General features: G+C 36.7%; 1 pseudogene; it reads right to left on the bottom strand.

Annotated features, from left to right (window-relative positions):
- Nucleotides 1-13,271: 13,271 nt before the first annotated feature.
- The window catches only part of LOC107846083, a 41,239-nt pseudogene continuing 27,797 nt past the window's right edge, over nt 13,272-26,713 (bottom strand).

The following is a 26,713-nucleotide window of genomic DNA, read 5'->3' as shown; positions in this document are numbered from 1 at the left end:
TATGTAGAGTGAAGATTGGTAGTGATCACAATTTGGAAGGAGTTGGACAGTTTAAGGCAACGCAAACATCAGAAGGAATATCTGAAAAAAAAGAAAAACAACAATTAGGCTACCAATCTTAGCCACTCTGCATAATGTCAAGGCTGTAGTAGTGCTTAAAGAGTCCCTTTCTTCCTTTTCTCTCCATTCATTCAAGAGAAACAAACTTGCAAAATTATGAATCTTCAGTTAACTCTCTTAATCCTACGTATAGGCTAAAAACCAGTCATTATTTTGTTACAAATGTAATTTACCAAGAAATCTAACACACCTGATGTGAGGCAATTTCAGACATCCTAAAACGTTGCAGAAGAAATTACTCTCTCACCAAACACCATATATCACTGTACAAGGTATACAAATGTTGTAGGTTTTATATTTCATCAAGGGCTCATAGTTTCCTCATAGCTTGCGCAAATTGTAGACATGTTGAATAATGAAGCTATTCGGCCTTGATCCACTTGGTTGAGGGGAATCATGGTGTAAGACCCCGAAAAATACATTCATTATTTCACAACTTCTAAGGAACAAGAAACCCTAGGTGATTAATTCCAAGTCAAGAATCCAAGCTCTCCTTCCCCAATCTTCAAGAAATCATCCACACAGGTATAGAAAGTGTTCATCCAAGGATTCCTTTCATCCGTGGAGCTCAAGAAACCTTTTTCAAAATTCAAATCTTTGAATTCCATGTTGTGGGTTTGCTTGTACACTTGCCTATGTTGTGATACGATTTCCAAGTTTGAAACCTTATTGAATTCTCATAACATTATGTTAGTATGTGGATTGAAATCCTTAAAAATTAAAGTATTTGATATAGCCATCATGTGTATTAGTTGTCAAGTTATGCCCTAGAAAAGGGTTATGCCTTCCATGTGTTTGTTAAAATGCCTAAGTGAATAAGAATTGTGTTCTATGACCTATTTATGATCTACATGATGAACTCATGATGTAACCACATATTCAAATTAACTCCCATGCTAAAGCTATGACTTGTAATGATTTAGTGGAACACTCATAAGTATGGATTCGTGAAATTACGTTATGATAACATGCATTCCTATTCATGTGTAAGCTTATGACATGCAGATACTTTATGGAAATCCCCAATGATTGTACTATGAATTATTGACTATGGTTATGTGTCATGAAGTGTCATGTCTTGTCAGTTTCATGCTATTGAATCCTAGGGGTACTTGTACCCAACAATTTAGCTGTGTGCCTAGAGCCAGTGTCTTTTTTGCAGACACTTTCAATAAAGCCATGATCAGTAGAATTCAGTTAGTCATGTGACTCAGGAAAACTCAGTAAATTTAGTATCAGTTCAGTAATCTCAGTCATGTTAACAGATCCAGTAGTATTTCGTTAGTCAACAGAACTTAGTGAACTTAGTCCAGTCAATTTAGTATAATCTGTTCAGTATCTAATCAGATGGGAGTACGATTCAGCATCGGGTGAGCCGAAGGATGGGAACTCACATGCTAGTAGAGGGTGTGATTCTTAGAAGCGATCCTTCTGTTCCAGAACTACATAGCCAGCATAGGTTGAGACATCAAACCTGCTAGATGAGGGTTGATGAGGTGTCTTAACCTGTTAGATGAGGGCCCCACTTTTTTCCTTAGAGTACCTGTTAGATGAGGGATCACTCATAGCTTGTCTTTACTAGTGGCGCGGTATTGACACCCTTCTAATTAGGGTTACAGATTGGACCCCAACTTGGTTATCTTATTTGGGGCATGCCGGTTAGATAAATTCTCCTACAATTTTAGTTACAAAATCAGGACTATCAGATACAGTCACTCAGCTTAATAAAGAACTCAATAGTTCTTCAGATTCAGGACTATCAGATACAGTCATTCTGTTCAGTATAGAACTCAGCTTGTTCTATTAGAATCATGAGTGTCAGATATAATCACTCAGTTATCAGTTATGTTAGTTATTAGAAATCCATGATGTCATTATTTAGACTCAGTGTTCCAAATTCTCATATTTCAGTTATAGCCATATGTTGTCATGCATGTATTCTCATGCAGTCATATTCATATCTTCAGTCAGTTATTATTGTTCATGCATATAAACCCTTGCATTCAGCCTACCTTACTTGCATACCTGTACATTCAATCATACTGACGTATTTGCACTGTAGTGTATTATACTATAGGTTCAGAAGTACGAGCTTTAGAGCATCCTTAGTAGACTATACATTCAGTAGATAGACTAGCAGTGAGTCCTCATCATTCGAGGATATTCTATCATTTCAGTATTTTCAGTACTTAGTTATTTCAGTAATTGGAGTTAGTTGGGGACATGTCCTATCAACTCTTTATTCAGATAGTTTAGAGGCTTTTAGACTATATTATGTACAAACAGTTTTATTTCAGTTTTGGGGATTTTATACCCCATTCAAACATTGTTTGTTTTATCAGTTATGTTTTAGTATTGAACCTTATGGCAATTTCAGGCCATCTTTTGTATTATACAATCTTATGTTACAGTTTTTTTCAGCAGGTACCAGTCATGGGTTAGTTAGTGGTCCTTCAGGATTATTAGTATCGTGTAGCATTCGAGGCACCAAGATCGGGGTGTTACAAACTTGGTACCAGAGACTAAGGTTTAACAGTGTCCTAGGAAGTTTGAAAAGCCGCATCTAGTAGAGTCTTGTGCATGGGTGTATTGTGCGCCACATTTATGTACATGAGGCTATAAGATATTTTAGGAATAGTTTCCCTTCTTTCAGTATTCATGTCGTGCCAGTGAGCATGAGCTAAATTTAATCTCTCAGTCTACTTTATTTCTCCCTTATTGTTACAGAACATGCCTTTCAAAAGAAGAAACGAGAATCAGTCAGCCCCCCAGCCTGTCCAAGCAAATCCCTTGGATGAACATGTCTCTCATGCAGAGTTCAGAGCTACATTCACAACTCTTGCTAATTCAGTTTTTGCCTATAACGAACGTCCAGCTGTTATTTCGTCCAACCCGGTGGCCAACACTATAACAGCTAGAATTCGGGACTTCACCCGAATGAATTCTCTATTTTTTTTGGGTCTAAGTTAGACGAGGACCCTCAGGAATTCTTAAATCAGGTGCATAAGGTTATAGACATCATGGGGGTAACTTCTAGTGAGAATGCTGAGCTAGCATCATATCAGTTGTAGGATGAGGCTCACACTTGGTTTAAGCAGCAGAAATCAGAGAGGGTCGCAGATGCATGTCCCATAGAATGGGAGGAGTTCACTACTATTTTTATGGATAGATTATTTTCCCTAGATCTTAGATAAGCTAAGGTGTTAGAATTCATCAACCTCAGGCAGGGAAACATAACAGTGAAAGAGTATTCTTCTAAGTTTACTCAATTAGCTAGATATCCTCCTCATGTGGCGACAAATAACAAGGCTAAGATGAATAAGTTTGTTTCTAGGGTGAATGATAATATGGTCAAAGAGTGAAGGACCGCCATATTGATTAGTGAGATATACATAGCCTTATCCATGCTCAGCAGATTGAAGAGCAGAAGAATAAGAGAAAAAAGAAGCATAATAAGAGAGCAAAGATAGGTAGTTTCAACTTTGCTTATTATAAGTAAGAGGGTGGGAATCATTCTCAGTTTCACCCAAAGTCTTCAGTTTCAGCTCCTTCCTCAGCCAGTGCCCCAATGCCAAAATTCAGAGACGGCAACAGAGATAGGGCTCCAGGCCCTAAGTCTTAGGGTAGTGTTAGCAGTGCCCAAACCTATCCCCTTTGTCAAACTTGTGGCAAGAACCATTAGGGTACTTGTAGAGATGACAGTGATGTTTGCTTTGGATGTGGCAAATTAGGACGCAAAGTCAAAGATTGTCCCCAGGATCAGCGTAATTGCCCTCCAGCTCAGTTCGATCGCCCGAATCAGTAGGGTGCCTCTTCCAGTGCTACTAGTGGGAAACACCCAAATAGACTTTATGCTCTTCAGTCTTGATAGGATCAGGAAAATTCTTCTGATTTGGTCACTAGTACGTTATAGATCTTTCACTTGTATATTTATGCATTGCTAGATCCAGGAGCATTCTTGTCTTTTGTTACTCCTTATATAGCAGTTGATTTTGGAGTCAGTCCTGAAATTCTAGCGAAACCCTTTTCAGTATCTACTCCAGCGAGTAAAACTATCATATCCATATGGGAATATTAGAACTGTCCGATTATGATATCTCAGAAAGTCACTTCAGCAGACTTAGTCGAATTAGAGATGACTAATTTTATGTCATTATCGGCATAGATTGGCTTTATTCCTTCTATGCCACAGTCGACTGAAAAAACAGAATAATCCAGTTTCAATTTTTGAATGAACCTGTCCTAGAATAAAAGGGTAGCACTTCAGTGTTTAGAGGTCAGCTTGTTTTCTACCTACGGACTAGGAAAATGATATCTAAGGGATATATATATATTATCTTATTCATGTTAGGGGCTCTAGTTTCGAAACTCCCAGTATTGAATTAGTCCCAGTAGTAAATGAATATTTAGATATCTTTCCCGAAGATCTTCCAGGGATTCCTCCCAGTAGGGAACTAGACTTTGGCATTGATCTTCTTCTAGATACTCAGCCCATATCTATTCCTCCATATAGAATGGCACCAACCGAACTCAGAGAATTGAAATAGCAGTTGAAGGATCTCTTAGATAAGAGATTCATCAAACCCAGCGTGTCTCCGTAGGGTGCACCAATTCTATTCGTGCAAAAGAAAGATGGTTCTCTCATAATGTGCATAGACTATCATCAACTCAATAAGGTCATAGTTAAGATAAAGTATCCACTTCCCAGAATTGATGACTTGTTCGACCAAATTCAGGGTGCTAGCTATTTCTCTAAGATAGATCTCAAATTGGGCTATCATTATCTCAGAGTCAGAGAATGTGACATCCTGAAAACAACCTTCAGAACTCGAGATGGTCACTTCAAATTCTTAGTCATATCTTTTGGTCTTACCAATGCCCCAACAACTTTCACGGACTTGATGAATTTTGTGTTCAAGCAGTACTTAGACATGTTCATCATAGTCTTCATAGATGACATTCTTGTCTATTCTTACAGTGAGCATGATTATGCAGACCATCTCAAAATGGTATTATAAACTCTCAGAAATCATCAGTTATTTGCCAAATTCAGTAAGTGCAAATTTTGGCTAAGGTCAGTAGCATTTCTTGGTCATATTGTTTTCGGTGATGGCATTAAGATTGACCCTCAAAAGACTGAAGTAGTAAAAAACTGGCCCAGACTATCTCTCCATCAGATATCAGGAGTTTCTTGGGTTTGGCTGGCTATTATAGATAGTTTATTGAGGGATTTTCGTCTATTATATCCCCTATGTCCAGATTGACTCAGAAGAAAGTCAAATTCCAGTGGTCAGATTTATGCGAGAAGAGTTTTCAGGAGTTTAAGACTCGACTCACCTCAGTTCTAGTTCTGACTTTTCCAGAGGGTTCAGATAGGTTTGTCGTGTACTGTGATACATATAGAGTAGGTTTGGGTTGTGTACTCATGCATCATGGTAATATCATAGCCTACGCCTCCAGAAAACTTAATCCCCATAAGAAGAATTATCTGAATCATGATCATGAGTTAGCAGCCATAGTTTTTGCCTTAAAGATTTGGAGACATTACTTGTATGGGGTGCATGTAGATGTGTTCACAGATCACAAAAGCCTTCAGTATGTATTCTCTCAGAAAGATCTCAATCTTCATCAGAGAAGTTGGTTAGAGCTCTTGAAAGATTATGGCATATGTGTCCTTTATCATCCGGGCAAGGCCAATGTAGTGGCCGACGCTCTCGGTAGACTATCTATGGGAAGTGTTGCTCATATTGAGAAAGATAAACAGATGTTACCTGATTAGGTGTCCGCTTATTCAATTTAGCGAAAGGTAGTATATGGATTCAGAACTATTCAGAATCATCTCTAGTTTCTGAGGTGAGAGAGAAACAAGATAGAGATCCCAGCCTTATTAAGTTGAAAAAGTCAATTAGAGATCAAAAAGTAGAGGTTTTCTCCCAAGGGGAAGTGGTGTATTGCGTTGTTAGGGTCATTTGTATGTCCCAGGTGTAGATGACTTAAGGCAATAAATTCTTGTAGAAGCATATGGTGAAAATACTCTATTCATCCAGGGGACACTAAGATGTACTACGACTTGCGGGAGATCTATTGGTGGAGTGGGATGAGAAGAGATGTTGCAGAGTTTGTTGCTAAGTGCTGTATATGTCAGTATGTTAAGATAGAGCATCAGAAGCCTAGTGGGTCTATACAGGAGTTCAGTATTCCTACTTAGAAGTGGGAAGAAGTGAACATGGACATCGTGATGGGTTTACCTTGTACTCGTCGTCAGCGTGATTCAGTTTGGGTCATTATAGATAGAATGACCAAATCAGCCATTTCCTTCCAGTCCATACCTCTTATTCAGCCGAGGATTACGCCAAACTCTATATCAGTGAGTTGGTCAGATTACACGGTGTTTCGTTATCTATTATTACAGACAAAGGTACCCAGTTCACCTCTTATTTCTGGAAAGCATTCCAAAAGGGTCTTGGTACCCGAGTTCACCTCAGTACAACTTTTCATCCTCAGACAGATGGTTCAGTATAAAGGACTATTTAGACCTTGGAATATATGCTAAGGGCGTATGTAATTGATTTCAAGGGAAGTTGGGATGACCACTTGCCTTTAATTGAGTTTACATACAACAGCAACTATCATTTCAGTATTCAGATAGCTCTATTCGAAGCTCTTTATGGTAGGAGTTACAGACTCCTATAGGGTGGTTCGAAGTTAGTGAGGCTACATTAGTAGGGCATGACTTGGTTTTCAACACAATAGAGAAGGTTTAGCTAATCAGAGAAAGTCTTAAGACAGCTCAGAGTAGTCAAAAATCATACGCAGATGTGTGCGAAAAGGATCTTGAGTTTGATATAGGTGATTATGTGTACTTGAAAATCTCTCCCATGAAGGGAGTGAAGAGGTTCAGCAAGAAGGGAAAGCTTAATCCTCATATGTCGGTCCCTTCAAAATTCTAAGCCGCTTAAAAAAAGTAGCTTATGAGCTCGAATTGCCTTTTGATTTAGCTTCAGTCTATCCAGTCTTTCATGTCTCCTTGATTAAGAGGTGCATAGGTTATCCAACATTTATAGTCCCTATTGAGGGCATAGATATTCAGAACTTTCTCTCCTATGAGAAAATTCCAATCGGAATCCTTGACTATCAGATTCGTACACTGAGGAACAAAGAAATCCCTCTAGTCAAAGTTCTTTGGCAGAATTAGTCCATTGAGGGAGCTACTTGGGAAGTATAAATAGACATGCGAACCAAGTACCCTCACCTCTTCTCTGCTAATTCAGACTCAGCCCAAATGCCCTTGCATGTTCAGTCATATGTTTATGCATCATGTCAGTCACGCAATCATGCATCAGATATGCATTCTCACTATAAGAAACTCAGCTTATTAATAATTCCAGTCATGTATTCATGATTCAGTTACTCATTAATCAGATATGAACGTTCAGTATGATACATTCGGTTTATTAGTCATGATAGTCATGAAATTATGTTTCAGTTGTTCATGTTCAATATATACTTTGGTTTATCATTTCTCCCATATCAGCCAGTCTCATTCGAGGATGAATTCTCAAGGGGGAGATATTGTAAGACCCTACAAAATACTAAGCTTATATCAGTCCATTTATGCTCGTTAAGGGGTCCTATCTTAGAAAATTCTAGCTAAGTTTCCAGACTTAGTTTATTTTAGCCTTCGAAAGTTTGCAATCTTATTTTGCGACCTTAATATTCTTAAATATTCTATATTTTCCTAAATTCATAACCAGTAATGTCAGTAGGTGTTCCCGAACAAGTTTCAAATTTTTTGGAACTCATTTAGACCATGTTTGGAAGTCCAAAACAGTGGACCAAAGCGATCTTAGCGTGCCGCGTCGCCCATCGTGCACAATTATGGCATGACGCGTTGGGTATCACATCGATGCCATTGACGCACCGCGTCTCTTAATATGTCGGTGCCCAGTTTTTAGTCATTAAATGACCGCGTCCTTAAGGATAATTAGGTCATTTTCCCAGATCTTCATCCCTCTTTAAAAAAACATTTAACCTCTTTTTGCTAAATACATTCATTATTTCACAACTTCTCAAGAACAAGAAACCCTAGGTGATTAATTCCAAGTCAAGAATCCAAGCTCTCCTTCCCCAATCTTCAAGAAATCATCCAACCAGGTATGTAAAGTGTTCATCCAAGGAATCCTTTCTTCCTTGGAGCTCAAGAAACCTTTTTCAAAATTCAAATCTTTGAATTCCATGTTGTGGGTTTACTTGTACACTTGCCTATGTTGTGATACAATTTCCAAGTTTGAATCTTTATTGAATTCTCATGACATCATGTTAGTATGTGGATTGAAATCCTTAAAAATTGAAGTATTTGATATAGCCATCATGTATTAGTTGTCAAGTTATGCCCTAAAAAAGGGTTATGCCTTCCATGTGTTTGTTAAAAGGCCTAAGTGAATAAGAATTGTGTTCTATGACCTATTTATGATCTATATGATGAACTCGTGATGTAACCACTTGTACAAATTGACTCCTATGCTAAAGCTATGACTTGTAATAATTTAGTGGAAAGCTCATAAGTATGGATTCGTGAAATTACATTATGATAGAATGCGTTCCTATTCATGTGTAAGCTTATGACATGCAAATACTTTATGGAAATCCCCAATGATTGTACTATGAATTGTTTACTATGGTCATGTGTCATGAACTATCATGCCTTTTCAGTTTCATGCTATTGAGTCCTGGGGGTACTTGTACCCAAAAATTTAGCTGTGTGCCTAGAGCCAGTGTTAATTTTCCAGACACTCTCAGTCAATCCATGATCAGTAGAATTCAGTCAGTCATGTGACTCAGGAAAACTCAGTAAATTCAGTATCAGTTCAGTAATCTCAGTCATGTTAACAGATCGCAGTAGTATTCCGTCAGTCAACGGAACTCAGTGAACTCAGTCCAGTCAATTCGGTATAATCAGTTCAGTATCTAATCAGATGGGAGTAGGATTCAGCACCGGGTGAGCTGAAGGATGGGAACTCACCTGCTAGTAAAGGGTGTGATTCTTATAAGCGATCCTCCTATTTTATAACTACGTAGCAAGCTAGGTTGAGACATCAAACCTGTTAGATAAAGGATGATGAGGTGGCTTAACCTGTTAGATGAGGGTCTCACCATTCTCTTTGGAGTACCTATTAGATAAGGGATCACTCACGGCTTGTCCTTACCATTGACGCGGTATTGACACCTTTCTAATTGGGGTTACAAATTGGACCCTAACTCGGTTATCTTATTCGGGGCATGTCTTTTAGATGAATTCTCCCACAATTTCAGATACAGAATCAGAATTGTCAGATACAATCACTCATCTCAGTAAAGAACTCAGATAGTTCTTCAGATCTAGGACTGTCAAATACAGTTATTCAGTTCAGTACGAAACTCATCTAGTTCCATTAGAATTATGACTGTCAGATACAGTCACTCAGTTATCAGTTATGTCAGTTATCATAAATCCATGAGATCAATATTTAGACTCAATATTCTGAATTCTCATGTTTATGGTTACAGTGATATGTTCTCATGCAAGTATTCTCATGCAGTCATGTTCATATCCTCAGTCAGTTATTATTGTTCATACATATGAACCCTTGCATTCAGCCTACTTCACTTGTATACAAGTACATTCAATTGTACTGACATATTTTTGCTATGGTATTTTTATAATACCTTAAAATTCCATACTGAGACGTCACATGGTGCTTAGGGCTACACGTAGCCCCAAGATAACCCTCGGATCCAGACACTACCTCAAGGAACTTAATTCAATAATAGTCATGCATAATAAAGAGATATATCATATCGGGTTCAAGAGAGATATTGGAGAATACTAGACTGTAAAACCAAAATTTATTGAATGGCTGTACATACCAACTCACTAATCTGACAAAGGACCTATACATCAAAATCAAGGAGTCATTGGGACAAACCCCCAACTGACTCAAACAGTACTAAATTCCATAACAACCAAACAATATCACAAAAATATAGATACGGTCCTCGAACCATGAGGACCACCACTGAGGAAACATAGTTGAGGCACTCGAATATCTCTAACGCGGCTGCGGCTGAGTACCTGAACCTAAATTATGAGACAATGTAGCCCATAAGAAAATATGTGGGTCAGCACTTTGGAATGTATTGAGTATGTGAGGGTTTATGTAACAAAGTAAATATCATCATCAATTTTATGAAAACATGCATATGTACAATGATGGCTCACTTGTCTTGAGTTAGATTGACACATATTTTTCATGATCTCATAGTAAATAAATCATATGATAAAAATCTCAAAAAAATCATCATAAGTAACTCAACTCTTCAACTAAAGACTCGGAGTGACTCGGTAACTCAAGAAACTCAACTCTTATGGACATGGAAGGTTCTTATAACCGACATAAACCATGTGAGTACATGGAGTCTAACGTTTTTCCCTTCTAAGGATAGAAACCCACATTGGCGGAGCGTCGTACTCTTGCCAGGGAGTACAACCTTAATTTAGTGATCACAATCTCATACTCGGCCTCTGGCCCACAAATATCAATATCAATCCTATGGTGGCACGCAGTTTCGTGGGAAATACCATATTTCTCGCTCGGTGCTAAATACTACTCCCAAAACCAAGCTCATAACGCGTTAGAAAATCCACCACAACCATCACAAGGGTCTATCATGAAGACCAAATCAAATTTCTTTCTCATTTATCAAATCGTAATCAATTTGTGGATTCCTAACTTGACTCAAATCAAATCCATCTTTCTCAATATCAAAATGTATCAATTAATTAAATCATGACAACATCAATAACTTTGAGGAAATATCAAGACTCATTGTAACAACTCAATTTCATGAATCAATATACTCAATAATCCAATTTGTCATAAGGAAACTTAAAGCTTGACACAAATCTTGAAAGCACTTAAAACATCAACTCATGGTAGAAATATGAAATTCACAATATTAAATATCAAGTCGTAACTTGGGAATAGTAAAATAATCATGTATAAAAAAGCTTGAACAATTTATATTCTCATAATCTCATGATAAAGTAATTTGGGTATAAACCCACTTGCAAAATCATATGAATCCATAATAGAAATCAAAGCTTTGGGCACAAAAACGAAAGGATTACTCTTATTCAAAACCACACATACCCAAATCTTTGAAATTGGATGAATTATAGTGCTTGAGATACTATCCGCACTTGTAATAAGTGATTCTCGAACCCCACACTATGAGGAACTTGATTCTTGAAGAAATCTTGAAGATTTATGGATGATTTTTGGAAGATTAATGTTCTTGAATGAAACCCTAGATATTTTTCTTAAGAGAATTGGAAGAGAGAATGAAGAAATTAGGGTTTGAATAGGGATTCTCATATATATAGGGGCCTTCCAAAAGATGAAAAAAGACCAAAATACCCTTGCAAAAACGTCCATAAATTGCTGGAAAAAAATAGCTGACGACATTTGTGATAAGTCATCACGAAATGTCGTCACAAAAGGGTGGAATTTATGATTTTCTGCCTAAGGCTAACGAACTTTTGTGACAAGCCATCAGACTTGTGACAAGTCGTCACAAAATGTCATCACACAGCTTCCAGGCTGACACGCTGGAGTAAAATATACATAACTTTTTGCTCCAATATCGGATTTGGGTGAAATTGGTACCATTGGAAAGATAATTCAATTATCTATCTGTTGGTGGGTCATGAGCTTAAAACTCTCAGTGTAACAAGACATATGCTCATTTGAAGTTGACTATGCGAAAATGCTTCTCAAGAATTCAATCGGTAAGGGATGTTTTGATTCACCTAATCACTAGGACATCTTTGAGGCCTTAATACACACCACCCTTGTTCAGAAAACAACCAAAGCACTATAATTTATTTCTCATAAGCTTGAGTCGTGGTTGTACTATCGGTTAGAGTTCTCGGGGTATTACAGTTTTATACCATAGGTTTCAAAGGACGAGCTCCAGAGCATTCTTAGCAGACTAGACGTTCAACAGATAGACTAGTAGTGAGTCCTCATCATTCAAGGATATTCTATCATTTTAGTATCTTTAATACGTAGTTATTTCAGTAGTTTGAGTTAGTTGGGGATATTTCCCATCAACTTCTTATTCTGACAGTTTAGAGGCTTTTAGACTATATTATGTTCAGACAGTTTTATTTTAGTTTTGGGGATTTTATACCCCATTCAGACATTGTTTGTTTTATCAGTTATGTTTCAGTATTGAACCTTGCCATCTTTTGTATTATACAATCATATGTTACAATTTTTTTTTCAGCAGGTACCAGTCATGGGTTAGCTAATGGTCCTTCGAGATTGTTAGCACTATGTAGCATTCGGGGCACTAGGCTCGGGGCATTACACATGGGAACTCATAGTTGAACCTCTAGGGAACATCCCTAAGACAATTTGGTGTATGTCCCAAATCATAATTGGTTTATTTAAAATAAATTTGGTAGCCTCAAAGAGTTTGTAACAAAAAGTAAAACAAGGGTTAACAACACCAACAAAATACCAGTGTAGTGGGGGTCTGGGAAGGTAAATTATACACGGACCTTACCCATACCTCATAGAGGTAAAGAGGCCGTTTCCAATTAAAAAAAGGTTAATCAATTACAAATATGTGATTTTCAGTAACACTATCACTCGCAGAAAATGAAAAAATCTCTAACCCACTCCTAACAGTAGCAAAGTTTATCCAAATTATTGTCCACTTTTGACATCTCAACTCATGCCCATTGCTTTATTTCGACTAAAGAATACAACTCTAGAATGATAGAGATGTTTGAAAAGACCTTTGTTTTTATGCATCCATTGCTTCCAATTAATTCCATTCACACTGTTCCGAGAACAGTTTCTTCTTCTCCCTATGTATACTAGAAGCTATATTTGAATATGAAAGCAATCTAGTGTATGAACTGACATAAAAAAAGTTAAAACAACAATCAAAATAGTACGATGATCAATTATCGGGTTTCAACATTTAGTTTAAAATAGGAGCTTAATCTAGTACACAAAACAAATTTTGCATTTGATTAAAGACAACACAGGATAGGACAGGAAACTAACCAAAGTATGGATGATAAGTTTGTATGTACATAGTTAGTATGTAGGGAACTTTGGATCCACATTGTGAGCCCATGAATTTAAGTCCCCTATCATATCCTTAGCTGAACTGAACTCCAATTTGTAAAGCAGTTCAATAACCCTTTGTAAATCATTGCCTCTTCTGCATATTACAAACAGAGAAGCACTTGAATAACTTTTGGGTGTATTTTTCTTTGCCTCTTTTTCCAAGGCGACAGATATTTCAGGAAATCTATCTTTCCACGTGGATAGAGGTATGTTCATAGAGTTGGGAAGTAAACCAATCTTATAGTGATGAGCAGGTTGAACATCCACTGATACATATTCTTCTCCCTTCATCACTTTCTCGCTGTACTCTGTGCTGCTGATTTGAGCATCAGATGAAAGATAGTTCAATTTCAATGGACCCTGAAATAATAGATAGTTAGATGATGAGCCACACGTGAATACTTTCACTATGTCTTTAGTTATGTAAAGAAAAAAAGGACAACAAATATCAGATACGATTGAAATATTGTGAAGACGAAATGCACCGTCTATAGTGGAGTTTGAGTAAACTTTTCATAGTGGAAATTTAGAATGTCCTTGTTAATATTGCATAATCTCCACAAGCTTCGCATTGCAATGACCTTTCACGAAGTTTCACCTAAATTTATAAGTGATATGATGATTTGAGATGATGACTATACCAAAAGAATTGAGCAATGAATAAGATATGTTGTGGAACATAGGAAAACAGATATTTTTTTTGATAAATATTAAATTTTATTAAATAAAAGGCAAAATCTTGCCCGTATACAAAAAGCATATGAAAATAAAATGTTGAAAGTAGATATTCCACATAAGTTGTCGATACATGCAAGAGATTTTGGAAGTCCTGATTGAATAAAATATTTTAGGCTCCTTTATGTACAAGGCATGTTGCACAAAATAGATTAGATCAGTAGATATATGATATGGTAGTCTTTAAGAGTTTTAAGTGGAGAAAGACATGTATGGAAAGCATTTATAGACTATCAACTTCAAAAAATCTCTTTATTTTAATGTTTTGAGATATATTTTTTGCATTGAGTTATGAAGTTTAACTGTTTTCCAATCCGAAATACTATCCACAAAAAATAGTTGTCTACTCCAAAAAAATTAATTTTCAAGCCCATCTAAGTGTTACCTAAATTTGTTTTTAGCTAACAACGTAATTGGATGCAAAAAATGAAACCCGCAATTTTACAAAGAATAAAAGTGACAGTTAGTATGAGAAATTAGAATATCAAACATACAGTACGAAATCAACCTGACAAGGCATCCAAAAGAAACATTCTCCCAGAGAGTGATTCTCTAACCAAGCTAGCAACCTATATGGTCTCTAAGGCTTGAAGATATCCAATAACACCTGGAACTGAAGTAACGGGGAAAAGTAAAACTGAGAGAAGGATCTGAAGTAAATATTAAACTGGCAACACCTTATGTTTAAGACAATGTAAATCCTATAAATAATACACAAACATTAGTTCCACTCCAAAAAAATTTTCCAGGCTTGGCATGGCATCGATACATTCTTCTCCAAGTCTCTAAGGAAATTTCACACATAAGAGATATAATATGAGATAATCTAGGAATCCAGACACTTCTTGGAAAAGCAAAAGACATTATATGGTTATTTGGAGAGAACAACAACATACCAACTCCCAGTACATTACTGTCAGCACATCTCTAACAAGCATTTGTGGGTGGAGGACTTGGAAATAGGCACCGATAGCATGGACCTCCATTGTAACTGTAGGCTCTCAGCTATATAAACAATTCAGAACATAGAGTTACTAATCAATTTGAAGTTTTAGGGAAACACAACCATGGGAAAAGTATCTATAAGCATGAATAACAGCACATATATAGGGGAAATACGAAATAATCTGTAATACCCCATAAAATCCTAAGTCCAAAATTCAGCCCATTAGACTTTATAAGCTCCAAGACTTAGGAAATTTTGCTAAGTGTTCAACACTTAGTCTCATTTTAGAACTCCGAACTTCGAGAATTTATTTGACGACCTTTCCAACCTCTATTTTGGATTTTCAAGTTGCGTTGTGATCGGGGAAGTCAAGAGTACATCTCGGCAAAGTTTCAAAATTTCTTAGATAGCATAAGGGAAAGTTTGGATGTGCAAAACAGTAGCACCAAGCGATAAACCCGCGTCGCCCCAGCTAGAGCACTGCTCTAAGCCAGGCGTCGCCTAGTATATAGCGGTGGACTAAGTCAGGCATCGCTTGCTAACTCCGATGGGTGCCCAGTTTTCAGCATTTTAATTCCAAGCCTTGAGGGGTATTTTGGTCAATCCCCCACCCCTGTATATACTCTTAAACACGAGATTTGGCCATAATTCAGCAATATATACTCCTTTTCTTCAATTTCTCTTGAGAACTAAAGCTAGGGTTTTCATAGAAGCTCCAAGAATCAAGAGATTTCACCGTAGAACAACAATTCTCAGTCCAAAGTATGTATATTGTTCATCCACAGATTCCTTTCATCCGTGGAGTTCAAGAATAAATTTTTAAATATCATATTATGATTACTTATGTTGTTGGGTGTTGATGATCATGTTATTGGTGTTGAATGATTCCCAAGTTGGAATCTTTATGTGTTATGATGAATCTATAATATCATATGAGTTGAGAGCATGTAAATTTGGTTGTGCATAATGTCAACTTTGATGATTTACACCTATGACTAAGTAGTGCATGCAAGGTGTTTGATAAAATGCCTAGGATGATAGAATTCATATTTTATGTCTTAATAGTGCTAAATTGACAAGTCCATGCTCTATGCCTTATGATTTTACATATATTCCATGTTATGGGTATGCGTTGTTGTGATATGGAATGACTATGATATTAAGGCCATGCAAGTATACATACGTTGTATGCATTCCCTTCTATGTGATAGATTGTTGAGAAACATGCTTAGTATGAAATCCCCTACTTATGATATTGTGAATTGTGGACTCAAACCTTATGATCAAGTTAGTCATGTGTGCCAGTTTCCTTTTATCGAGTCCTGGGGGTACTTGTACCTGAAAAATATAACTTTATGCCTAGAGCTTATGTCATGCTTCACGATACTCTCAGTCAAGCTATGATCAATAGAACTCAGTTAGTTACATGACTTAGGAAAACTCAGTATGTTCAGTATCAATCTAGTCTTACTCAGTATGTTCAGTATCAATCTAGTCTTACTCAGTAATATCAGTAATCCCATGATATCAGTGCTCAGTCATAGCTCAGTAATACTCAATTCAGAACTCAGTAGCATTCTGTCAGCTAACAGAATTCAGTACTAATTTCAGCATTCGGCGAAACTCAGAAATCTCATCTCAGTTAATCAGTATTATCAGTACAGTTTAGATAATTAGTTTAGTGTCATTCAGTTGGAAGTAGGATTCAGCACCGAGTAAACCTAGGGAGGGGGGCACAGCCGTTCGATAGGACTGTGATCCCTAAAAGCAATCCCTATGTTCTAGAACTACGTAGCAAGAGTAGGTTATGAGATGTCACCCATTATATAAGGACTGATCTAAAGGATTACCTACTCGATAGGACTGACATCTTCAGGGGTCACCCATTCATTAGGACTGACTCCACAGCAGTTGTCTTTACCAGTGGCGCGGTACTGACACCCTTCTAGCTGGGGTATAGGTTGGACCCCGCACTAGTTCAGATTCGAGGCATGTCAGTTAGATAAATTCTCCCACAGTTACAGTCTCAGTAATAAAAAATCAGTCTCAGTCTCAGCTTATACTTCAGTTCGGTTATACAGAATTATGACCGTTAGATACAATCACCCAATTCAGTAAGGAACTTAGATAGTCCCATAGATTCAGAGATCACCCGCTATGTAGGAATGATCTCAGATACAGTTAACCATTAGCATCAGAACTAGTAGATTCAGAGATCACCCATTTGAAAGGACTGATCTCAGATATAATCAATTCAGATACAGTACGGAACTCAGATAGTTCCATTAGATTCAGGACCGTCAGATACGATTACTCATGTCATTAGTTATTTTAGTTATCAGAACTCATTTATCAATCATATTAGATATCAGTAAACTCATGTTGTTAGTATTCAGATTCAGAAGTTAGAATTACCACGAGTTTAGTTGCAGTTACATGTACATGTATGTATTCTCACGTTTATATCAGTTAGCATAGTTCATGCATTTAACCTTTTGCATTTAGCCAACCTCACTCGTATACTCAGTACATTCAGTCGTACTAACACATTTGCGCTATGGTGCTTTTTTTTATGTTACACCACAGGTTCATAGGCATAATTTCCAGAGCAACAATAGCGTGGCAGTAGTTTTTCCAGTATTCAGGGTTGCAGTGAGTCTTCTTCATTCGAGGGCGATATGACTATTAGTTAATTTCAGTTCAGTTTGTTAGACGGAGTTAGTTGGGGACATGTCTCATTAACTACTTATTTAGAGTATTCAGACAGTAGAGGCTTTCAGACGATTACAGTATTATCAGACTTAGACTTCAGTATTTCAGTATGGTTTGCGTATTGTGATACCACTCTATTCAGACGTTATTATTATTTAGACTATATTCAGTATTGAACCTTATGGCCTTTATGTTCATGTTTTCGCATTTTATGAGATATTATACAGTATACTGGTACAAATATCAGTCATGGGTTAGCTGGTGGTCCTTCGAGATTGCTAGCACCATGTAGCATTTCGGTTCAAAAAATCGGGGCGTTACATAATCAATTTGACGTCCTAACCTCCTTCTAGAAGAGAAGAAGATCAACAAAAATATCAAATTAAGTTGACTAACATATATTGGTTCAAAGGGATTTAAAGAGTGTATATTTTAAAGAAAATGCTTAGCTGTAGCCTTTTTTTTTCAGAGGCCGTTGTAGCATAAGTGCATTTTTTCCAATTGTGGGATACTAATATAATTACTTTTTTTGTTGGTGATGATTATAAGATTGGAAACTCATCCAAGTTAAAACTGGTGAAAATTGGGTTTAAAATTATAGAGTACAATTTTTAGGCTTTCCAAGACAAAATCCCCATTTACCTACTTTTTAATTTGCATTTAAACAAGAAATAAATGATAGAAATTGATGAAAAAGGTTAAAATAGGTGTTTAGCAGCTTACCCAAGCTTAAAACTGGAAAAAAATTCTCATAATCATGAAATTATAGAGTACAATTTTTAGGCTTTCCAAGACAAATCCCCATTTACCTACTTTTTAATTCGCATTTAAACAAGAAATAAATGATAGAAATTGATGAAAAAGGTTAAAATAGGTGTTTAGTAGCTTACCCAAGCTTAAAACTGGAAAAAATTTCTCATAATCATGAAACCCTATGCTACAAGTCTCAAAAATAGTGAAAGATGTAGAAAACAAGGTATCTATATTATCCAGACATCGTAGACATGACCACGTGTTGTATACGTGGTGCCTGACCTGATGGAAGGTAGAACGGTCACGATCTTATTACTACTTACATGAGTGTCGCGCACATGATGCTGATGTCATATATGTGACATTTTGGGCTGTACTGTTGAGTTATGAAAGCAACATTTGGTTTGCATAAGCGAGTACACTAGCTAAGAATTGTACACCATCTTACGTCGCAGACCCCTCAGGATTCATTCAAAATTCTATAAACACCAATGGAATATATGACCCCATAAAATTCGATGCTCCAGACTCAATAATGTTATCAAATTTCCAACAAATGTTGTTTTCAAAAAGTTGACCCCCGAAACCTAATTTCTCAACTTTCTAAACCGATGGTAGAAAGGAGATTTAATAGTCATAAAACCAAACCACCATGTTAACAACCTAAAATCAACATTCTGTATCTACTGGCATAGTCTGTTTTGCCATCTGACAAACATCAATGAATGTTGATCGAAGATAACTATGAGGATTTCCAAGCCACCAAAGCCCTAATTTTACATAAATCACACTAAAATGCATTGCGAACTATGCCAAGAATCCCCATACCCCATATATACCATAACGCAACCACTATGAGAGCTAAAATGGTCAAATCATAAAGGAATGACTATTTTTCATAAATCATCAAAAATCAGGTTGTTATATCATCTACTACTGAAAATTTAGTTCATCCTCAAACTAAAGGCAAGGGAAAATACCTAAATCAATAAAAAGTTGGGGGTAAAAACCATGCATGTCATACTCAACCTCCCAAATAGCCTCACCTACAAGTCGATGCTTTCACTGGACTTTAACTACTGGAATAACTCTAGAATGCAACCGCCTGATATCTCTAGCTATGATGGAGACAGAATCCTCAACAAAAGAAAATATCTTATCTAACTGGACTGAATCCCAATGAATTACATGAGACTCATTCAGAATGTAACGGTGAAGCATAAAAATATGAAAACAGAATAAGCAGCTAATAAAGATATGGGAAAATCCATCTCATATACCACATCACCTATAGTCCAAAGAATCTAAAATAGTCCAATATACCCGGGATAAAGCTTCACCCTCTTCCCAAACCTCACCGCACCCTTCATGCATGAAACTCAACGGAAAACACGATCACCCATAAAAACTTTAGGCATAAAGTCTATTATTTGTGGTGCACTTTTGCCTACTCTGAGTTTCTTGAAGTCTATCCTGAATAATCCAAACTATATCCAAAGACATAAAGAAAGTTTGTACCTCGAGGTCTAACCCAAAAACCTCCAACCACCCAAATAGATCCATATCAATACTGAAGTCTTAGCTATTATTATACGTAAACTCTAATGAGGCTAGATGTTGCTCCCATTGACCAATAAAGTCTGTCACACAAGTGTGGAGCATATCCTTCAAGAGCTGTATAGTCTGCTCGGACAGACCATTAGTCTAGGGGTGAAATGTTATTCTAATATCAACTTAAGTACCTAACTCATCCTGAAAGGTCTTCCAAAAGTGAGATGTGAACACCGAACGTTGGTCTGAGATGATACACCCTGGAATACCATAAAGACGCAAAATCTCATCAATATAACTATAAGCCAACTCTCAGCACTAAAAAAGACTTGAATTGGGATGAATTGGGTAGATATGGTCAACCAATCCATGATGACCCAAACTCTATTAGAATAATAAGAAGTACAAAGTAAACCAGTTACAAGGTGTATGGTAATCTATTCCCACTTCTACTCGAGAATAGATAACCTCTAAAGTGATTTGCTAGACCTCAAATTCTCATCTTTTACCTGATGGAAACATAGGCCACAAGCTACAAAATCTGCTAGATATCTCGTCAAACCACCCCACCAGTAATGCTGCCTCAAATAATGATATATTTTAGTCATTCCTACATGGATTGAATACCTAGAACAATAGGTCTCTTCAAAATCAATTTAATCTAATAACACACTCTCAATACACAAACTCGACCTTCAATCCTCAAAATGACATTTGAATCAAGTAAGTCTTACTTAGCCTCATTGCTCTACACCTAATCTCGTATCGATATCAAACTTGAATCATCAAATAGATGAGCCTGAATTTACTCCATTAAAGAAGACCTAGCCTCCACGAATGCCAAAACACACACACACATTAAAATATCAAGCCTAACTATCTGGTTAGCCAAAGACCGAACATCCAAGGCCAAAGTCCTCTCATGGGACAAAAGATATGCAAAAGTACCTATGCTATTAAACTTTCAGCTCAGGGTATCTGCAACTACATTAGCCTTTCCTGAATGATAGAGAATAGTCAAGCCATAATCCTTAAGCAACTCAAGCAAAAGAAGCTGCCTCAGATTAAAATCTCACTGGGTGAAAAACTACTGAAGTCCTTGAGGATCCAAGAAAATCTGACAATGGACTCCATACAAGAAGTTCCTCTACAACTTTAAAGAAAAAACAACCATGCTCACCTCCAAATCTTGGGTAAGGTAATTCTTTTCATGGGGCATCAACTGACAAGAAGCATACGTGATTATCTTACCCTCTTCCATTAACACATCACTTAATCTAATGCCTATAATATCACAAAATTTGGTAAAATCGATGCCTTCCTTAGTCAAAGTCAATATAGTAGAGGATGTCAATAGATCCTTGAGATTTTGAAAGCTTGCCTCACAAGAATCAGACCATTTAAATGAAATCTTTTTATAAGTCTACTTGGTCAACAGAGCTACAAAAGATAAAAAAACCCTTAACAAAACATTAGTGGTAAATTGACATGCTAATAAAACTCTGACTCTCAGTAGGCGAAGTAGGCCAAGCCTAATCACGAACCACCACAATATTCGTTGGATCAACAATAATACCTTTCTTAGTCACCACATGACCTAAGAAAGAGATAGACTGCAATAAAAACTCACACTCAGAGAACTTAGTATACAACTTCTCATCCCTTAATGTCTGAAGCATAAAAAGCAAATGCTCCTTATGATAGGTAGCACTCTTGGAATAAAACAAGATACCATATAAAAATACTACAATGAAGGGGTTGAGATATGGTCGAAATACTTGGTTCATCAACTCCATGAACGTGACTAGGGTTTGGTCAACCTAAACGACACACTAAGAATCATGAGAATTATACCAAGTCCAAAAGCCTATCTTCAAAATTTCCAAAGATCTAATCCTTGACTGGTGATACCCGAATCTCATATCAATTTTCAAAAACACTGAAACGCCTTGATGCTAGTCAAAAAAATTATCAATACGAGGAAGAGCATGTTTATTCTTGACCTTTACCTTATTTAATTGTCAATAATCAAGACACATACATATAAAACCATACTTTTTCTTTACAAATAATATAACCACACCCCAAAGTGATATACTAGGTTGAATAAATTCCTTATCCAATAACTCTTGCAATTGATCCTTAAATTCATTCAACTTTATTAGGGCTATCCTATAGGGATATAGAAATGGTCTTGGTGCATGATTCAACATTAATAGTAAAGTCAATATCATGATTCAGTGGAATAGTAGGCAAGTTCATGGGAAAGTCATTCACGAACTTATGAGCCATACGCTTAGAATCCCAAGTAAGAGGTATGGCAACTCTACTATCACGAATATGAGACAAATAAAATAAACATGCCCACTCAGCCAAACGACAAGGTGATATATATGATATAACTCTTTTGAAACCCAAATGAAGTGAACCACACCCTTCTAAGCTATAGAACACTCGGTGAAACTAAAGTCATGGTCTTTGTATAACAATCTAGGACAACATAGTAAGGAGCCAATTAATCCATACCCAAAATAATGTCTAAAACAACCATATCTAAAAAAATTAAATCTACCTAAGTCTCACATCTCACAAAAGTTACAACATAGGATTGGTACACGCGATCTAGTACTAAAGTGTCTTCTACCGAGTTAGATACATAAATAGGCATGGCAAGAGGCTCACAAGCATAATCAAAACCCAAACAAAAATATGCAAACACATAGGAGAAAGTCAATATAGAATTAAATTACACACATGCTAATTTGAAAAAAATAAGGACGATATCTGTGATAAAACCTTTGGAGGCCTCTGCCTCTAGTCTGAAGGGTATAACATAGCATTATATATGACCACAACCTAGCTAAACATCCCCACGGCTACTGTTATGGGCTCCACTACCTCTACCTCATTCACCTTTAGTAGAGCTCTCACCTCTCATAGCTGAAATAGAAGTAGCTCTGAACACATAACAAGGATGGTCCTTGGATAAGTGGCTAGTCTCATTACTCACATAACAACCTCAATGGCCTGAATTAGTTGAGAGAGGTATGACTAGACCGGAGTAGCCACTCGGTACTATTAAACTACAAAACCCACTCCCTGAACTCTAAGCTTAGGTGTATTTATATGACTAAGTACCATAATTTACCTATATTTTAGCTAATTTTTTAGAACAAAGTGCCTAGTTCTTATGTTTTTACTCTACTTTGATGTAATTGAGCTAACCAATGTATTAGCATGATTTTAGGTATTAATAAGGTAGATGGAGACATAATGGCACTATGAAATACAGTTGGCATATGACACAAGAGAAAGTAGTGGTCTGGGCCAAATGTGATGCTTAAAAACTATGTCCATGACTAATTTGTCATTAGAGTTAGTCCAGGGATTTAGAAGGCAATTATGAGAAAATAGAGTATTAAAAGACTTGATGCTGAATTTTTATTCATTTTATTGAATTCTGTATCATTATGAGGTAGAGGAGTGGCGACTTAGAGAGAAAGGAGGAGCAACTTGATCTTGTTCACGTACTATTCCACCAAGACAATTTTTTTTACGTTTTGGTATGACGAACACTATTATTTTGACTCCTTCTTTGTTCATGAGTAGCTAAGATTATTTGTTAGGGTTATGGAAATCTTGTAGTATATTATCTATTTCTATGGGTTTTGAATTCATTATGTGTTGATTTACTTACATCATACTCTCTTTGTTATGATTGAATTCTCGTAGTTGCAAACATAGAGGATGTGCCTTAAAATACAACTTATTCGAAAGAAAGGTTGATGTTCAGAAAAGAGAGTAGTGACAAGAAAATAGGATTTCCAACCCCTATTTCATATGTTAGTGCCTTAACAGGATTAACTACTTAGAGATTTCATATTGTTTTCGTAAACACTTTTGATTCGAGAGAATTGAAGTGAATTAATCCTTGATAGTTGAGAAACACTAGGATTATGTTATTGAAAAAAATATGTTTCTCTATAAGCATGAAGCATGTATGAATTCATAAAGCCCATAGTTAGATAGTATTGAAAACTACAAGGTGGACATAACCCTAGCTTGCTATTTCTCTGGATTCAAATACTACACATATCTCATCTTGTTAATCTAAAACTACAAATTTGTTAATTACCAAAACCCCCATTTTATCTGTTTGTATCATTTGTTTGAATTCAACTTGTAGCTATAGTTTCGAACTAGTTTAATCGCCACTCACATTGTTCCCTGTGGATTCAACCCCGACTCCAAAGTTGGGTAAATATATTGATGACGACCACCTTTCACTAATTTGAGGTGTAAGTTAAGCGTTTTTAAAAATGGTGTCATTGTCGGAGAAAAAATTGGCATATTAAGTTTGTTTGGAATTTTAACTTACTTGCTTGAATTCAAACTAGTAAATATTAGTCTAGTTTATTTATTTTTATTTTTATTTTCTTTTATTGTTATTGTTCTCACACCTTTCTTGAGATGACAACCTAGATAGATGATTTTTGGCGTAATGATGATTGTTATGACGATTCTTGTAATTATTGTGAGGGATCACATTATGAGGCATATTGTCCATATTTTGATGGAGCTTTTACATGGTGTTCATCTTGTGGTCAAACTGATTATTCTAAGGAAATGTGTGCTGCCACGATTTAAGTAGACAAATTGATGAAATACATTTTAGAGAATCAAGAACAGTTGTGGGCAGAGCTGAAAGAGTTACCACTGCCATCATGTCAATAATGGCTAAACGAAGAAGAATATGATGAGCACATTTGCCAATTTATGGACAAAACACAAGAATCGTAGCCACTCGATTGTCATCTTGAACTTGAGACTAATATTAAAAAGGTGAATAAAAGTGAGTGTGTAGCAGATAGTGTAAATTTTGAAGTAGAATCAGTTGGACCTCACTCGAAGCATTTTTCCACATTATCTTTAGATGATATCTTGTCTGTGGAATCATCTAAAATAGTGGAAGATTGTGAAGATTAGGAACAAAAACCCTACATTCTTTATTTTACACTTGATAAGCAACATAAAAACACACCTCACTTTAAGGCTAAATTGTTTACCATGCTAAATCCATTATTTGGCTTCTTAATCTTTATACCACCACCCTATGAGCGAGGTAAAAAGATAGATGCTAAGTTGGGGGTGAAATTCATATCCTCAAGGTGAAGGAAAAAGTTGATTTGGGTCGTGCCGCGATATTAAATCAGGCGTTGCATGGGAGGCAACCCATGATTTTATTTTCATCTTATCATGTTAAATAAAAATGAAAAATAAGAGTCGAGCCACGACCAAAACTATGGCGCTTGGTGGGACGCAACCTATCCTTCTAATCATTTTTAGTTGTTTTTGGTTAAGTGTAGGTTCATGAAGTGCTAAGGAGATGAATGGTACCAAATTTGGTTTGGAATTGAGCTATGTCAACGGTGGTAAGTTTAGGAGTACTAGGAGCATTACAGGTAAGTTGGAGTAGCCAATTGTTAAGGCTCGAGTCATGATTCATATTAGAGTTGTGCCCCAAACTATATTAATCCGACCCCAAAAGTTTCACTGTGCGACTTACTTTTTGTGACTTTTATGGAGGTCTGTGGTGGTAGCGTAATGATCGGGCCTATAGGCTCGATCCTAGAGCCCACTACTGACCTCGATGGGGGTGTAGGGGTGAAGCCCCCATGATATGGACCTTTCCCACTACCTCATATGAAAAATGTTATGCATAGTGCTGGATTTTAAGTGTATTATTGGGTGTGGCGCTCAATTTCACTTGAATCTTGCTTGATAAGGGCATTATTTTGCACTTAGCATAGGTGCATTGCTTCATACCAGGAAAAACGAAGGCATGTGTGCGTCATACACCCTTATGTGTGCGACCAAGAGTACGCCGCACATCCCATCACACATGCTCACTGGACCAACTAGGCGATGAACAATGTGCCACACACCTTGACGTGTGCGATATGTAGTGCATCTCCCACTTCTCCGCATAGGCTCACTGTCCCAACTGTGCGACAACATATGTGATGCACACTTTGAAGTGTGTGATAAGATATGCATCGCACACCTTTAAAATGTTAGCCTTAAATCCGACTTTAAATTGGGTCCACCCAACCCAAATTTCATCCTTTAAATAGCCATAGCACCCTAAATCCCCAAATTTTCTCTTACTTCACCACAAAACTATGCCTTCAACATACTCTTTGTCCCACAAGCTCCTTCACCACTTTTAAAACCCAAGAACATCCACTCACTTTCTTCAATTTTTATCTTCAAGGTAAGTGTTCTTTTCTTAATCCTTAGGTGTTGTGACTTTATGTTGTAGTTATTAATTGATCTCTTGAGGATTATGAATTAAATTCTTGCCATGGCTATGTTGTGAAAGTGATGGTGTTTTGTATATCTTGATATGGTTGAAAGTATAGGCTATGATTTTATTCAAAAAGTGTTTCATTGAAATAGAATTGGGGAAATTGAAATGATTGAATTGTATTGTGACTAATGTGGTGTATTATGTTATAGTGTACATCGGCGAAGTCGAGTACCCGATAAAAACACTTAATTAGTTTATACTAACAAATTTAATATAGGGGTGGTGACTTCACCCACCCCATCTTAATTATAGTTAGTTTGATGATGTGTGGCTGACATAGATGGTATGGACGATATGATGAATACAGGAAACATGGCTCCGAGGATGATCTCAATGCAGGTG

This window comes from Capsicum annuum, chromosome 11 (genome assembly GCF_002878395.1).
Source record: "Capsicum annuum cultivar UCD-10X-F1 chromosome 11, UCD10Xv1.1, whole genome shotgun sequence".
Classification (NCBI taxonomy): Eukaryota; Viridiplantae; Streptophyta; class Magnoliopsida; order Solanales; family Solanaceae; genus Capsicum; species Capsicum annuum.
This window is presented reverse-complemented; position numbering and strand designations above follow the sequence as displayed.